Source organism: Triturus cristatus, chromosome 7 (genome assembly GCF_964204655.1).
Source record: "Triturus cristatus chromosome 7, aTriCri1.1, whole genome shotgun sequence".
Classification (NCBI taxonomy): Eukaryota; Metazoa; Chordata; class Amphibia; order Caudata; family Salamandridae; genus Triturus; species Triturus cristatus.
This window is the reverse complement of record NC_140590.1, coordinates 1,460,405,919-1,460,421,931: the sequence shown is the minus strand read 5'-3', so window position 1 is coordinate 1,460,421,931 and position 16,013 is coordinate 1,460,405,919.

Here is a 16,013-nt window from a genome sequence, read left to right as displayed (position 1 = left end):
TTACATGTTGGGTTTTAAAACATAAATAAAAGGCATTGCCATTTACAATGCCAATAGCTTAAACTCTTGCAAATGCTAGACCTATTGCATTGCAAATGCTTGTTTTACTAGCTGTCAAAAACGCAAATAATGCTCCCCCCACCACCACCAAACCCAAGGAAATAAAATCCCCTGGTGTGGAGGTCATGGATAATTTATTTTTCAATAAAAAACTCAGGGGCATATCATCAACGAGCAGCGATAAATATCTCCGAGCTCGCTTAGCGCGATTTTGATTAACGCCCGCTATCGCCGGGTTTGATCACCGGGATATCGCGTTATTTACAACGCTTATCTCCACGGCGATTAAGAATCCGGCGATAGTGGCGAAATGCAGGTTTATCGCTGTGAATCCAGCGATAAACCTGCAGCGATAGGAGAATCCTTAGTAATAGGGAGATGTGGATTTAGCCGTACAATCCACCTCCCATGTAAAAGATGGTGAAGTCAGGATTTTATCAGATGTAAAATACCGGCGATAACCGCGGTTAGCACGGCTTTTCATATCGCTATGGGTGTCCTGGGCGGGCTTGTAAATACTACGAAGGACAGAGAGCGATATTTTGACTGTTTTTTTTCTTGGGAACGCCTACCTTGCATCTCATCAGAGATACGATGCAAGGTGTAAGGAAAACCGGTGCTGAGACAAGGAAACACGCGCTAGCGTGTCCTTGCTGATATTGTGATGCCATTATCACCGCTTTCCGGCCGAAAACGGCCGCTAAAGTGGCGATAATGGGCTTGATAATATGCCCCTCAATTTTGGAAAAAATGAAGCTTTCATAAATTTGAGCTAATAGCTGTCAAAACTGACGCCATCCACCCACCAGTCTTTTGATAGCACCCGGCATGACAGTGGTTCCTATCGATGTACAGAGATCACTGCTGGGCCACGAGTGATTTCTAAAACAGTAATCTGTCACAGACAATGTCCTCTGCCACTCTGCCAGACTGTTATCTGTCCACCAAACTCTAAATCTAGCCTTACGCCCCGATTACAAAGTGGTCAGCGTTTTCCAACCCTTGCGCAATCCCTTATTTTGTTTTAGGGATCGTGATATTTACCTTACCAAGGGGCATATTAACAAGGGCCAGCGATAATTATTGCTGGCCCCACATAACGGTAGAAATATTATCGCCGGCTATCGCTGAAAATTATCGCCATGATAGCGCTATATTAACAATACACAGCGCTATGGCGATAATATTTCAGCGATAGCGGTGTTTACCATGGAACATCGCTGGTTTTCCAGCGATGTTCCATGGAAAACAGCGATAACATTGCTGATATGACCCTGTGGTCTTATCAGCATAATCCACCTACCATTATTAGTATGCCTTAGTCTGGAATTTAACAGACGTTAAATTCCAGCTTTAGGGCCGAGGTAGCGCGATTTTTTTTATCGCTGCACCTCCTTATTAATATCGCGAAGCTGCCTTCGCAATATTTTCATGTGTTGTTTTCACAGCCACGCCTTCTTTGCATCTCATTAGCGATGTGAGGCGAGGCTGTGAAAAAACGGGCTCTACATCAAAGAAACACGCGCTAGCGTGTCCTTGATGATATTGCGATATAATTATCGCCGCTTATCGCCCGAAAACGGACGCTAAAACGGCGATAATTATATCGCCAGCCCTTGCTAATATGCCCCCAAGAAATTAATGGTTGTAGTAAATATCCCATCCTTAAATCTCAGAAATTTACCAGGAGAAAACAGTACAGTATTTACTGTAACATACAGCTGTTGGTCCCATAAGGCACCAAAATCTGCATGGTACTCCCTAAAAATTCTGAATAAGTGCTATTTATCGCAGCCGACAAATTCAAATCCCAATGCCGAATTTTATCAGGTGTGGTACCTGCTTTTCTGACCAACTCGAAATCAGGGTCTAAGACTCCCGGGGTACCAGAGGTAGAGGAAATTATTGAAAGTATTCAAAAGTAGATTTACACCACATAATATTTTGAGCATTTTCACATGTCCAACATCCTGCAATGTTTTCGCGCAGTTGCCCTCTTGTGTGTGTACAGCTGTGAACTGTCCACAGACAATGCACACTTTCCAAGGATGGCGAAAGCAGATGAAGCATGCATCACTGCTCCAACACCATTTATGAGTATGTATTCGTTTAACATATTTATCGTGCATGATCAAAGCCAAGCAAAATATAATCGTTTCTGAAAAAACACAGCCTCGTAAAAAATGGCATAACAGTTTAAACAGCACAAAGAAAACAAGTGTTTGAAATCAAATACAAAAAAAATATATATCTTGCAAAACAAACTTCAGCGGGAGGATTTCATTCCAGGTGGGGGGTTGGACGAGTTCCAAACAGGAGACTGCACTAGGGTGCTTTTTTTTCAAATCTTGGGACCCAAGACTCAAAATAGCAGAACTTCGAGACATTCTTAATCCTTTTTTAATTCTTTGATGAGACAAGCAGCAAATCCTTATCAAAGAGGCATATCCTCAATAAGCAACCAATTATTCAAGGAACATCAATTATGTGGTGTACCACTGGGGCACCGCTTGATGCTAGCAACCGCCAAAGAGCATAGGGACAGATTTATGAAATGATCATGCAGCGCAGAAAGTTACCTTGGTGCTCTATGGGATAGGAAAAGGGCCAGAATGCTTTGTACTTAAATATATATGGTGCATTCCTGTCATTTTCCAATGCCGGCATGCAATATGCTGCCTAGCAGCACCAGATGCAACATTGCACCATGGTGCAACCGTGCCTGCGTTGTCAGCAGGATTGCTTTTGTGCAGGAATGGACACCTTCCTTCACAAATCAAGCCTTAGAGACATTTGCCTCTTTCTATGTGTGCTGCAGGATGTTGTACACATAGAAAGAGAAAGTAATGAGGAGACATAAAGATATTTCTCCTCGGTACACCTCCCCAGGGCAGGCATAGCATTTTGACGCACTCCCAGGTTTTCAACTGATGGTAAATCTGGGAATGCGTCAAAATACATGGGTGGATGCATGGGAAAACCCACGATCCACACATGGAATGTCTCCCTGGAGGAGAGTAATGCACCCAAGTGATTTGCACTGTATTGTGTTACTCTAGATTTACTAAGCCGCGCAAGGTGGCCTCGTGTGGCTTGTTAAATCAAACTTAAGAGAAGCACCGCCCTTGTGCCCCGCTGCATGGCGAAAGGGCAAGGCAGATCTTTAATAAATACGCAGCGGAAGATTAAAAGGAGCCATTGTGGAGGTGGTCAGATTGAATCACGTAAATCGAACTTGAGGAACAGTGCAAAACAGGTGCTATGAAAGAAGAGCTGCATTTTACCTCTTGCTCTCATTCTCTGCACCCTTCTCTCTCCCTGATAACCTGTCTGATGTTCTATGAATTTGAATGTATCATTTATACGCATGCAGGAAGAAGCCAAAGCGAGCTGGATAGGGTGAAATTTACAGTTTTCTAGCAAAGGTTTTTAAATGACATTATAGAATTTGAGATTGCAATGCAGCGCGCAGTGTAATTCATTTTATTTATTTATTTATTTATGTACTTAACTCTGTTCAGCCAGAAGCTGGAGTTTACTACCCCCCACCCTGCCCCTCCCCCTCCCGCCCCTCCCACCCCACTGCCTCACAGCACTCCCATGAGGAGCCGCCACTGACCCTTTCTAGGTTCCATATTCCTGCTGTGGCAGGTACATCTATTTTAGTGGACACAGTATGGCTAATTTGCAAAGTGCCGTTGTGGAGCATCGCCGTGTGTTTGTCACTGTGGAAAGTAAATGTGTCGACCTTTTAACTCTGAGCACCTTGTTAGGCCCTGCCTTGGGTAGCATGTGCTTATAATACCAGAGGAGACATTAAGCCATGCTTCACTTTTGCACCATGTAATGTGGTGCATGCGTGACGCAGGGCTCTCATAAAGATTTATGAAGCCATGCAAAGCCACCTTGTGGGTCTTTGAGTGGCCTCATAAATCATGAGATAGGCGATGCAGCCTAAATCACTGCATCTCTTTACTCTGAGCCCAGGAGGCATTCCAAGGGGATTGTGGTGGGTTTTCCCATGCAACACCCATGGAATATGAGGCTGCCCAGAATGACAAAGTGATGTAAACCTTGGGAAGCATCACATTCATACGCGTCACGAGGTGAGGCGTAACTAGGAGAAATGTGTTATATCTCATTGTTGTTTTCCCTTTCCATGTGTGCTGCATTCTACATAGGCCTGGGCAAAAATTTTGTTCCGTTCGCGGAAATTGCGATAATTTGACATTTTTGCGTTCAGCGGAGAGCGCGAAAATGTCAAAAATTCCGGTTTCCGCAGCTTGGCGATAATTTGTTTCTTGCTCGCGCTGTAAAATGATACATTCTCGCGCGCGCGCGATCGCCTTACCTGAATCCCTGCGTTCGCCGACAAGTTTTCTTGATCCGGTCGCGTTCTCCATGAGATGTTGTATTGTTTTTAGCCATTTGCGCTGTCTCGCGACAGTTCGCGCCCGCAGTGACGTCATGCGTCGCGCGATCACGTCTTTCTTCTCGCGATCATGCACCGCGAGAACAACTCAAAACAAGATGGCCGCGCCCGCAAGCAACCACATGGGTAAGTTGGCGACCCGCAACCATGCAGAAAATCTCGCGAACATGCCGGAAAAAAACTTCCGCATCTTCGCGATATTTCTGCTTGTTTGCGATAATTTTAAACATTCTCGCGATAATTTGCGAAGGTTAATTCCGCAAATTCCGCCCACCCCTAATTCTACAGCACATATAGAAAAAGGAAAATGCCTTGTAGGACTGTTTTTGTGCAGAAAAGGGTCCTTCCTGCAGAAAAACAATCCTGCCTGCAACTGAGTCACCCTTGCACAATGTTGCAAGGGTACCTACGTTGGCGGTAGGCTGCAAAAACAGGACTCGACCAGACAGAAAGGACAGGAATGCGCAGTATTGCTTTAATATGATGCATTCTTGCCCTTTCAATTTGGAGAAGGACAGCACAACAAGGTGCCTTGCTGTGCTGCCCTACGCCAAAATCCCATAAATGAGGCCCTAGATTTGTAGGTATTTTGTTAGATGTGACTATAGATGGTGAACATTTATCCTAACTAGTCTTGACTACGTTCACAAACCAATGTAGATTGAAGAAAGTGTAAGTCTGAGTTATAATTCAAAGTTGGCTCTGGACCTAGGGTAAAAGAAATGTGGGGCATATTATCAAGGATGGCGTTAAAATTATCGCCGGGTTAGCGGCAGAAAACTGCTGCTAAAGCGGCGAAAATGGGCTTGATAATATTCCCTTGAGAATTCCAATAGAAGCCCATGTTCACACCAGAACATGGACTTCTATTGGAATTCTCAAGGGCATATTATCAAGCCCATTATCGCCACTTTAGCGGCAGTTTTCTGCCGCTAAAGCGTCAATAATGTTCCTTGAAAATATGGCCCCAAAAGTTTAAATTAATTTAGCAAACTTTTGTGTGTTAAAAGGCTACAAAATAATGTTGCAGTCACTGGCTATTGTAAACCATGTAGTTACACCGAATAATACACCACGGCAACAGAATCGGGTAATTCCAGTGGCCTGGATATAACTTTATGTAAAAAATGTTTGTGTTATGGCTGTGAAATTGCATATTTTACACACATTTCTGAAAATAATTAGGGTCTGATTCAGAAAGGTAAACTCATACTTGAATGTAAGTTTATGATTGTTTGCTATTCACAAATTGATTTACGAGTAGTATGTTTACGAGTGCGGAGACTCAGCACTCATAAAAATACTACTCATAACTCCCTTAGGGCCCGATTCACAAACGTAAACTTACACTTTTGTGTAAGTTTACTTCTTTTAGGTATTCACAATGGTAAACTTAGACCAAAAGTCGAAGTTTACAACTATAGGAGCATATTAACAACAACCGGCGATAATTATCGCTAAGCGCAGTTAGCGCTAGGATAATTATCACCGGCTAGCGTGGATTTTTATTGCCGAGATAGCATGCTATTAGCAACGCTTATCTCAAAAGTGATAAAAATCCTCACGCTAACTGCCTAACGTGAGATTGTCACTGGAAACCCAGCGATAATCTCAAGCAATGTGGCGTTAGCTTGTTGATAGGGCCCAACAAACTTAGCCATGATATCCACCTTCCATAGGATATCATGGCTAAGTCAGTCCTAAAGCACGCGTAAGGAAAGTAGCGATAACAGGGGTTATCGCTACTTTTCTTGCCGCTATGCTTCATAGCGTGGGGCTTGATGATAGGAGAAAATTATCGCCGCTTTTCGGACGAAAACGGCCGCAAAAGCGGCGATAATTCTATCGCCTCGCCTTGCTTATATGCCCCTTGGTATTTACAAAAGGCATTTAAGAGTAGTATCTTTATGGGGCAGAATCTCCACCCTGAGTGCAGTGATTCTACTCCGGGTCAGAGAGTACAGTCCTCCTTGGAGTGGACTCTCGGCACCCGGAGTTGAATATCCGTACTGGGGCAGAGATTCTACTCCTGGCCGCAGAGTACACACCTCACCCAGAGTGTACTCACCGCACCTGGAGTGAAATCTCCACTCTGGGGACAGAGATTCCGCCCCTGGTGCAGACGTAAAGATACTTCTCATAAATGCCTTTTGCGAATACCAAAAGTCGTAAACGTAGACTTTTGGTCTAAGTTTACCGTTGTGTCATTAACTTACGCAAAAGTGTTCGTATACCCTTGTGATTCAGGCCCCCTGTGAATAGCAAGCAATCGAAAGTGTAACTTTACCTTTGTGAATCACGCCCGCATATTACAACCTGCAAACATTGCTTCTGCAGTGGTACCAATTCCCTCTCCACCGTCACAGGTAGACTACGCAGTATTACAGCACTGATGACCTCCTCGACGGAAATAACCTGATTGACAACAAACTAATGTGAAATTCTGTCGACGCGAGTCCAAAAGACCGCCCGAGGTGGAACAAGCTCCACCAAGCACTGAGAATGAGTCCCCCCTCCGCCTGCTTCCCAATCACAAGACTCATAAGCAGTCCCAACAGAGACCACTGCAGATGTGTATTTAATATTCTCTTTATCGAATGAGAATAATAATATTGTCAAGGCGATAAAAGACAGGCCTTCATTTGTATGTAAAACAGCTGCTCCTATCAGGCGACTTTATCTCTGCCTTCCCTCCCAGCTACAAAGATGTGTGATTCATTGCCCAAGGGGCCTTAATACATCTTTCCCAATTCATGCTTTTTTTCCATTAACCTGTGTACCCGCGCCTTGTTCAACATGTCGGGAAATAGTGATACACTGATATTTTTGTCCCTGCCCAGGCATCAAAGGAGGAGACAATCTCTTTGCTGATACATTTTGAAACAGAGCTGCGGTGAACTTGATTTGAAGATGTGTAATGCAAGAATTCCGATCTCCTCGTACTGAATGTGTATATATATTTTTTTCGGGTCCGTTGTTAAGCTTTACTGTGCTGTACTTTGTGTTTTTTTAATGTGTTTGCTGCCTCTCGTCCTTTCAACCTTGGATTTTGAAAATTACAGTGACAACTAAAAAGTAAGTTCTACGACATCTGTTTGCGGCAAGCATGACTGCGGTGGTGGATAAAACACCGTTGAAATGATTCCAAGGGTAGCGGAACTCGGGCGTATTTACCTCACCCTGTAGTCACAAATTCCCTAGTGTTACACATTTACTGAGCTCTTTACATACCTATTTCCATATGTATTGGAGTTTTCCTCAAATTGTCCCCTGATAAATTTCAGTAGGTTGGACCTGTTAAAATTTATCAGGGGAAAATTGTGGGGGAACGGATATTATTATAAAATTCAGAACTCACTCTACGCTCTTTCAGCCTTCAGCTTTCCGATTTTCCCCTCCAACGTTTTAGCCATTCAACACAGCGCTTAATTTCAGCCAGTGGTTGCTGATGGGGGTCACTGGCACTCATTTTTGGGACTGGTATTTATTATTTCTCATCCAACACTTCCAGAGATTAAAAAACACAGCGGCTAACGAATAAAAAAGAGAAATATGGAAAGACCGTCATAAAGGGAGAAAGTAGTAACCTGCAAGAGAGAGATAAAGGGGCAAGGAGTATATAGAACTCGGTTAAAGATGTATGAGTTTGATTTCAGACTATGAAGCCTTGGGGGCAGCCGTTTTAGGGCCCGTTTTCGGGTGAAAAGCGGCAATAATTCTATTGCATTGTAAACAAGGACATGCTAGCCCGTGTATCCTTGATTAATCTCCTGTTTCTGTCACCACTCGCTACGCATCGATAATGAGATGCAAAGTAGGCGTGGCTGACAGAAACAACATGGCAAAATATCGTGAAGGCAGCTCCGCGACATTAGCAAGGAGGGGTAGCGATGATAATAATTGCGCTACCTCTGGCCTAACACAGGAATTTAACTTCTGCTAAATTCCTGTGTTAGGCATACCTAACATGAAAGGTGGATTATGAGGTTAAGGCCACAGGGCCTTATCACCAAGCTCTTCACCGCTTTGGGAGGGACATCGCTGTTTTTTAGGCGATGTTTGGCCATTTGCCCCGCTATCGCTGGAATATTTATCGCCATAGCGCTGAGCGTTGGTAATACAGCGCTAGCTTGGCGAGATATTCCACCGATAGCCGGCGATAAAGAAAAGCGCGCTAATCGCGCTCGGCGATAATTATCGCCAGCCCTAGATAATATGCCCCTTGGTATTCTGTGCTCCGGTGATTCTTCAACAAATTAAGCACTGAATACACAATTCAATGTACTCTCACAACATTGATCCACCTTTCATGCCCCCCAAAGCCAGTCTGGCCTTACAGGGCATTGGGCATTTTCCCTGGAGGCTGGAAAAGTGGGGAGGAGGGGGAAGTGATTTTGTTAGTGGGGGCTGGTTTTGTAGCAATGCAGCAGTTTTAAAAGCACTGCAAAGTTCCTTGTATTTCAGCAGTTTTTGTGCAACAATATAAGTGTCAAGATAACTCTGGTGATTAATGTACTTGCTGGAGAGAGATGGGAGTTTTGTCTAGTGGCAGTTTAGACTCATCTAAGGTAGCACAGAGGGTTAATATGCCTGCTGCAAAGAACATGTACCATGCATGTATAAACCCGAATAGCAACAGCTCACCTCCCACACAGTTCCATTCAATTAGAGATTGGTGCACTTCTTTCACAGTATCAGCCGTCGCTTGAAACTGCTGCTAAGTAGAAATACAAAGAAACATTGCATAGAATGGTGCACCAAACAATGGTAAGTCAACAGTCCTTTATGTCTTTATAATATCCTTTATTGAACTTTGATATCTTTCATAAACACAGCCGAGATCGCAGCCAGCACATTTCATTCAAAAGAACTGAACTTCATAAGGGCTGCAAATAATACATCAAAATATGAATAAACAAACAAAATACATTATTTAACACCACATTAACAAGACAAGTGCCATGACCACATGCAGTTAAGACAAATAGTCCTGGCCATTACGCTGGTCCACTGGTGAAAGCAAATGCTCCTTGGAATGTGTACTTAGAGGTGCCCCATGGGAAAGGAAGCCCCTTCCAGCACCATGTTGAAGCATTCCAAACAGAACTCCCAGTCTGTGTTCAACATGTATGATTGAATATGCCAGCGAGGAGTACACAATTAACAACATCATTCCACTATTTTAATTTTTTCAAAAAGAAAAAAAATCTTCAAAGCTAATTTTAAAAAGCTGGACCTGGTTGCATAATAAATCATACAAGGGCTATTTCATAAGTTGGACATCTGTGCCTAAAGTAACATGTTGGAGAATTCCCAGGCCATATTGCATATGTCATTTACCATACAGAATAGAAAAGAAATGCACAATTTAAATCCACTAATTAAATTCTAAATATCTTTATTTCAAACTCAAGTCAGCTGTACTTAAGAATGTAATATCTAGAGCATAACTGATAAACATCATGCTTATACCCAGGATGAATATGTACCATATCTTAATATGTCCTAACTACACAATTTCATAACCACCCATATTTCTAGGCATCGTATCGTTTCTCCATACATAAGACAAATACTTCCTTCAGTCAATGGTTTCATGAGAAGTCCCATGTGGATGACTGCCACCTACTTACCCTGTAGCACAGTTGTCATCCATGTTATGGTTGAGTTATAATCTCCCCCAACCGCGACACCTAAGGGTATTAAAGAAAAAATAATCCCATCTTTATCATCCATAATGCCACAAGCATTATTGTCAAAAGGTCGAGTTTGATAACCACTTGATACACCCACACATAACTCAATGATATGCAATGTCAACAAGTGTAATCAGAAAAGCACTGTATGCGGTCCAGGAACAGCTAATTAATTTATCTGTTACATACCGTGTCTGAGGTCAACCCATCATCTGACTGCCCATACCCCCTATCTATGAGCACAACAATATCACTCAGCTCTTGCATCTATACCTGCTACATTTTCATTCAGACTGGATATTGTAAAGACAAAAAGGACTATTGACTTTCCATTGTTGGGTGCAGCAGTCTGTATCATGTTTCAACATTTACCATGCATATCAACCCCCTTTTCTAGTGGTCAGGCTCACTCTATGCACTCGTTATGCACCATACGGGGGCTGGTCTGACAACATCTGCCAGGGTTGCTTTTGGTTCTCATTGCGGCCTTGTTCCTCACCTTTCTTCCCTTTTGACTCCTTCTGCTATGGCATCCGAACCACCGCTTGAAAATCAGGATTCTTGTGTGGAGAAGATCGACGCATCGACCCTGCAGCGTGGGTTAGCTCGACGTATTGCCTTTGGAACCGCCGCACTTAGAACCAGCACTTCACTCAACAGACCCAATGCATCGCTGCCACTGCGTGAAGAAAATTGACGCATTGCCTCAACTGCGGGCTCGACTTTGACGCATCGCTCGTCTGTACTGCGCAAATCACTGTTGAGACCAGGTTCAACATCCAGATCAGCTTCAAAGTACTCTGTTCACCGAACCTGTGTGTTTTTTTTCCCCAGCCTACGCTCCATTGCAGTCAGCCTGAACTGTTGACTTTGCCCCATTTCAGTGCAACCAGATAACCCCTATTGGCGCTTATTGCTTCCGAGCATTAGAATTCTTTTTATTTTGTTTAAATTTATATGTCGACTTCTACTAATTGGATTTTTGTTGTTTTGGTCTTGATTTATTTATAAGATAATTGTCTATTTTCCAACCTGGTGTGGAGTCTTTTTGTGGTGGCTTCATTGTGTCACTGTGTGTGTGTTGCACAAATACTTTACACAGTGCTGCTCTCTGCCAAGCTACCAGAGGATAAACACCGGTTATATTTTAGTGTGTATCTGACTTACCCTGACTAGGATTGTGGTTCCTGCTTGGTCAGGGTGCATTCCTCTGCCAGACAGAAACCCAATTTCTAACATTCGGGATGATAGCCTTCTATCAATTAGTAATGTTCATAGGCTGGCTCTAAACTAGAACAAAATTTGGCAATGCTAATACTTCTGAATTTTCTAACTTGAGAGCTAACATATTGGCATCCATTATGCTTGTTTGCAAAGTATTGTTAAAAAAAGTAAAAGGAAAAAAACCTTTCAAAATACTGGAGCGAAAACAAACACATATATTAAGATACGTACAAATATAACATTGCACTCAATATTTTCAATCCTTATCAACCCTGTGGTTTATTTTGTCAATTTCACAGAGAAAAATTAATAGAATTTAAAAAACTTGTTCCATGGGATCCAACTTAAAAATAAAACTGAGTGCTATTTGCAGGAATTTGAAAGAAATTATCAGTTGTCTGCAACAGTTTCAACATTCAAAGGATAATGTCTGACATTTACTTTCTGCATGACTAGGACTTGGAATAACGTTTTAAGACATTTGGGGCTAGATGTTATGAAGCCTTTTTGGAGTCACAAAAGGCCCAATTCTCAGAATCGGGCCATTTACAAACACCAAAAGGCTTTTTCTAATCATCAAACCCAACTGTAGATTCTGTAATTGGGCCTTTTGCAAACACCAAAAGGCTTTTTCTAATGTATCAAACCCAACTTGCAATTCTGTAACACATTACCAAATCATAATTTGGGTATGCAATCCACTAACAATACGGTGTTTGTAAGGGGAGTGTTTAGGGAGTCCCTTCCAATTACCACATCGTATTGGTATGTACTAATGTTTGTGACCGAAATCCGGTCACAAAACATTCGTACTTTTACACCCCTTGGCGTCCCTTACCATTTGAGAATGTACAAAAAAAATATTTTTAAGAGAAGGCAGTTGTCCCACGGACCACTGCCTACTCTTAAAAAATAAAAAATAAACATTTATTGTTTTATTTCTAAATGAATCCCGTTTTCGTTTCAGGGAAAACAGGATGCTTAAAAAATGATTGCTTTATTTAAAAGCAATCATAGGCATGGTGGGGTGCTGTGATGATAAAGAATCCTAGTGGGTCACCAACTGCAACCTGCCTCAATAATATTCATGAAGTAGGTCGAATTGTGAACCACTACAAATTGGTAATTTGCAAAAGCAACCTATTATTACATAGGTCGCTTTGCAACTTACCACACTGGTCACAAAAATACGAGTCGCAAATTGCATTTTTTTTTATGATCAATTGTACGTACATCTAGCCGCACATGCTTTGCAGTTTCCTGGGCATCAGATTTTTGTAGACAGAAGTGATGCTCACCCTTAAATGGAAAAGTTGCATTAACCCCTTCGCCGCGGCACGAATTTTGCCGCGGCGCTGGGGGGGTTCGGGGTGAGCGCGGCGCCGCCATGTTCGTGACGGAACCACTCCGTCATGAGCCACGGGCGTGCTGTGCTCATGACGGAGGGGTTCCGTCACGACTCCGCCCACTTGCATTATTCGCCCGCACAGGCGGGGAATCAGCACCGCAACAGCCGCAGCATGACGGAACCACTCCGTCATGAGCACACGGCGCCCATGGCTCATGACGGAGTGGTTCCGTCATGAGCAGGCAAGGGGTTAAGATTGAATCTTGAAAAATAATAATGACGATTAGAGCGGGATTGATTTAGTGTAAAAAAGCCTACCCAATGGAGTGTGGCAGACTTATAAGCCATCAGAAGATGCGGCATCTTTCAATCACTATTCTGTCTCAAATGAAGGTTGAGTGAGTGCAGCAAACACCAACAACAAAAATGCTGTTTATGAGTGCCAAGGCTGGTCTTTTACGCAAGGAATGAATGAAACCCAGCCCGATAAAGTAATGTCTGTAGTAAATTCTTGCAGAAAAATTCCCATTGCTGTGCTTTTACTAACGAGCTGGGAGCGGTGGAGACCATAATTGAAAGTGCAGGGCATGGGGCATCTGAGGGGGAAGTAGCGCTATGGGAGGAGAGCAAGAAAATTCTTAAACCCAGCAGTTTCTGGCTGGCAGGAACGCAATAAAGCAAGACAGAATCCACAGTCCTAAATAGGATGAGTAGGATACACTTGTCTGGTAACCTGTACTCACCCTCGGGTAGCTTGGCACAGAGCAGTCAGGCCGATCCACAGGGTCAAAGTATAAAATATTGGCACTACCCCACCCATGCAACATACTGCGTAAGCAACAAAAAGTTTCCACACTGAATGAATAAAACACAGGTCTTTGTACTACAAACACATTGAAATCAACACAAAGATACACATTGGATTTATACTTTACAGTTATATGCATTTTTAGAACTCTCCCATTAGAAGCAGAACAGCATGAACATATATGCACTATTCATAGGTATTCATTAAACACAACGTTCTCCATTTAGGGGTGGGTGGAATTTGCGTAGTCGCGCTATGCAAAGCTCTGCAAAATTGTATAAAATCTCTGCGAGCATGCAAAAATTCTGCAAACACATAGAATTGCTTGTTCGCGATGCTTTTTTCCTGTTTGTGAATGCTGTTTGCGTGCTCTGGGGAAAATATCTCGCGCACACGCAATTTGAAAGCGCGAAGAAGCCAAAAATTCTGCGAAGCCACGGATCACGGAATGTTGGGCAATTTCGCGTTCTCTGCAGAACGCGAAATTACCCAAATTCCGCAAACTCCTCTAGCGGAATGGAATTTACTGCCCAGGCCTACTCCATATCGCATACTCCATACATTTGCAGTGGTCAAGAAATCACAGGGTTAGACTATGCCTCCTGACTTAGCCTCTCAGTCACGCAACTGGCACCTGCCAACAACACATGTTGCCCCTGCTGCCGCCACTATGATCTGATTATCAGGACCACCTAAAGCAGAAGCAAACAGTTACTGGGTTTCGTCCCTCCAAACTAGGCCTTCAGGCACCCAGAAGCATCTTCACAAGTGCCGGAACACTATTACCAATTGGAGAAATGTTTAACCTCCGGTAGAGGTGCATGCTACAGTTGCTTCAGGCAGCCAGTTCATGGGAACCCACAAGGCACAACGAGACCCCCGGGTCCAGTCACGATATTTTCCACATCAGAGTGGCATGGGTCTGGGAAGAGGGAGCCAGCGGCCTCAGTTGGAGGCCATGATGTCAAGCACTGTTGTCCTACCAATCTGGAGGTCAGAGACAGTCTAGGCTTCCAGCCCAGGTCTAGGCTTCCAGCTGAGGTCCTTCGCTCGGACTCAGCAAACATCCCCCAACACCCTTCGGACACCACATGCTATGGAGTACAAGGTACCATAGCTTTCTGGTTGCAAGCACTGGTCACTTGGACTCAGCAAACTTCCCCGTACTCCTTAAACTCCTCACGTTCCGGCATCCCAGGTGGGCCTCTGATCTTTATGAGTACACTCCTCTGCACAGTGGTATTATGGTATATGTCAGATCAGGTTTTGTCCCAGCCGACGATCACTTCCACCCGTTTCCACCGCACCCTGCATGGTCCTTATGATCTTGTGGAAACGGGAAGCTCCTTTCTGTCCTTGGATTGGAGGCCAGCCAACTTGCCCTTGGTGAGTGATTAGGGACCCAGGCCACAAAAGTTGGCAATTAGTTGCAGGCCAGCAACTTCTAGGTGAAATCCACCAAGAGGTAATACGCCGAAATTCGAACACGGAAAGGAGTACTCTCCGCTTCATTCTGCTTATACTTCAGATCGTCCACTGCATTTCTCAAGACTGTGTTTTTTCCTCTTATTTGGAGGTTGCATTGAAGCACTGAACACTTGCATTAATAGTGATTTTAGGATTTTGCCGTACTTGAGATGTCAGCAATACTGATGTGTGGCTGAATTTGTGATTACCGTTTACAATGATTCTGCGCTGGATACTTGAATTTTGTGTCCTGATGAAGTCTGTGGTTATGTGCCTGTAGACGAAACACGTGTTGGCTCAATTTGTGGCTACCTGTGATGTTGAAAGAGTGAAGCATACTGTATTTGGACATATATGAAAATTGAATAAACCACCATGAAACGGATTAAGAAGACTATGACTTGGACTGATTACATTTTTCTGTGAATGTGGCTCAGGACTTTGTTATTTGTTTTTGCTATTTGAGTGTGGACTTGTCTGCACTCTGTTAACAATGAGGGGCAGTCGTTGCTCAAATTCCTTGGAGCACTATCACAGACGAAGCTGATATTATTGTTCCCTAATAAATAGTAGCATCACTGTCCGCAACCTATATACCCCTACTGCCCTCCTATTGCTTTTGTTGATAGTACCCTTCCTAGAGCACGACAAGCCCCGGGCCAGCAAAAGTCTGCAGATAATCCAGTTGCAATCCACTTGCCCCAATAGCTCTTCTTGTTGATGCCCTTTGAAGATGAGATCAGTTCAAAAAGCCACCTTTGAAATGCACAAGGACTTTCTAATGTATCCTGTCTGCCATCTTTCACCGGGATTCTTGATCACTATCTTTAGTGGGTTTAAGACCCTGCCCCTTGGAATGCAGGTGCCAATTCCACCCCTATGTATCCATCCCAGGAAGGCCCCTCAGAGTCAGAGGTCTGCAGCTTCCCTTGCTCCCCTAGTTTATGGCCTTCTATTAGGAATGCACAGATGTAGCTG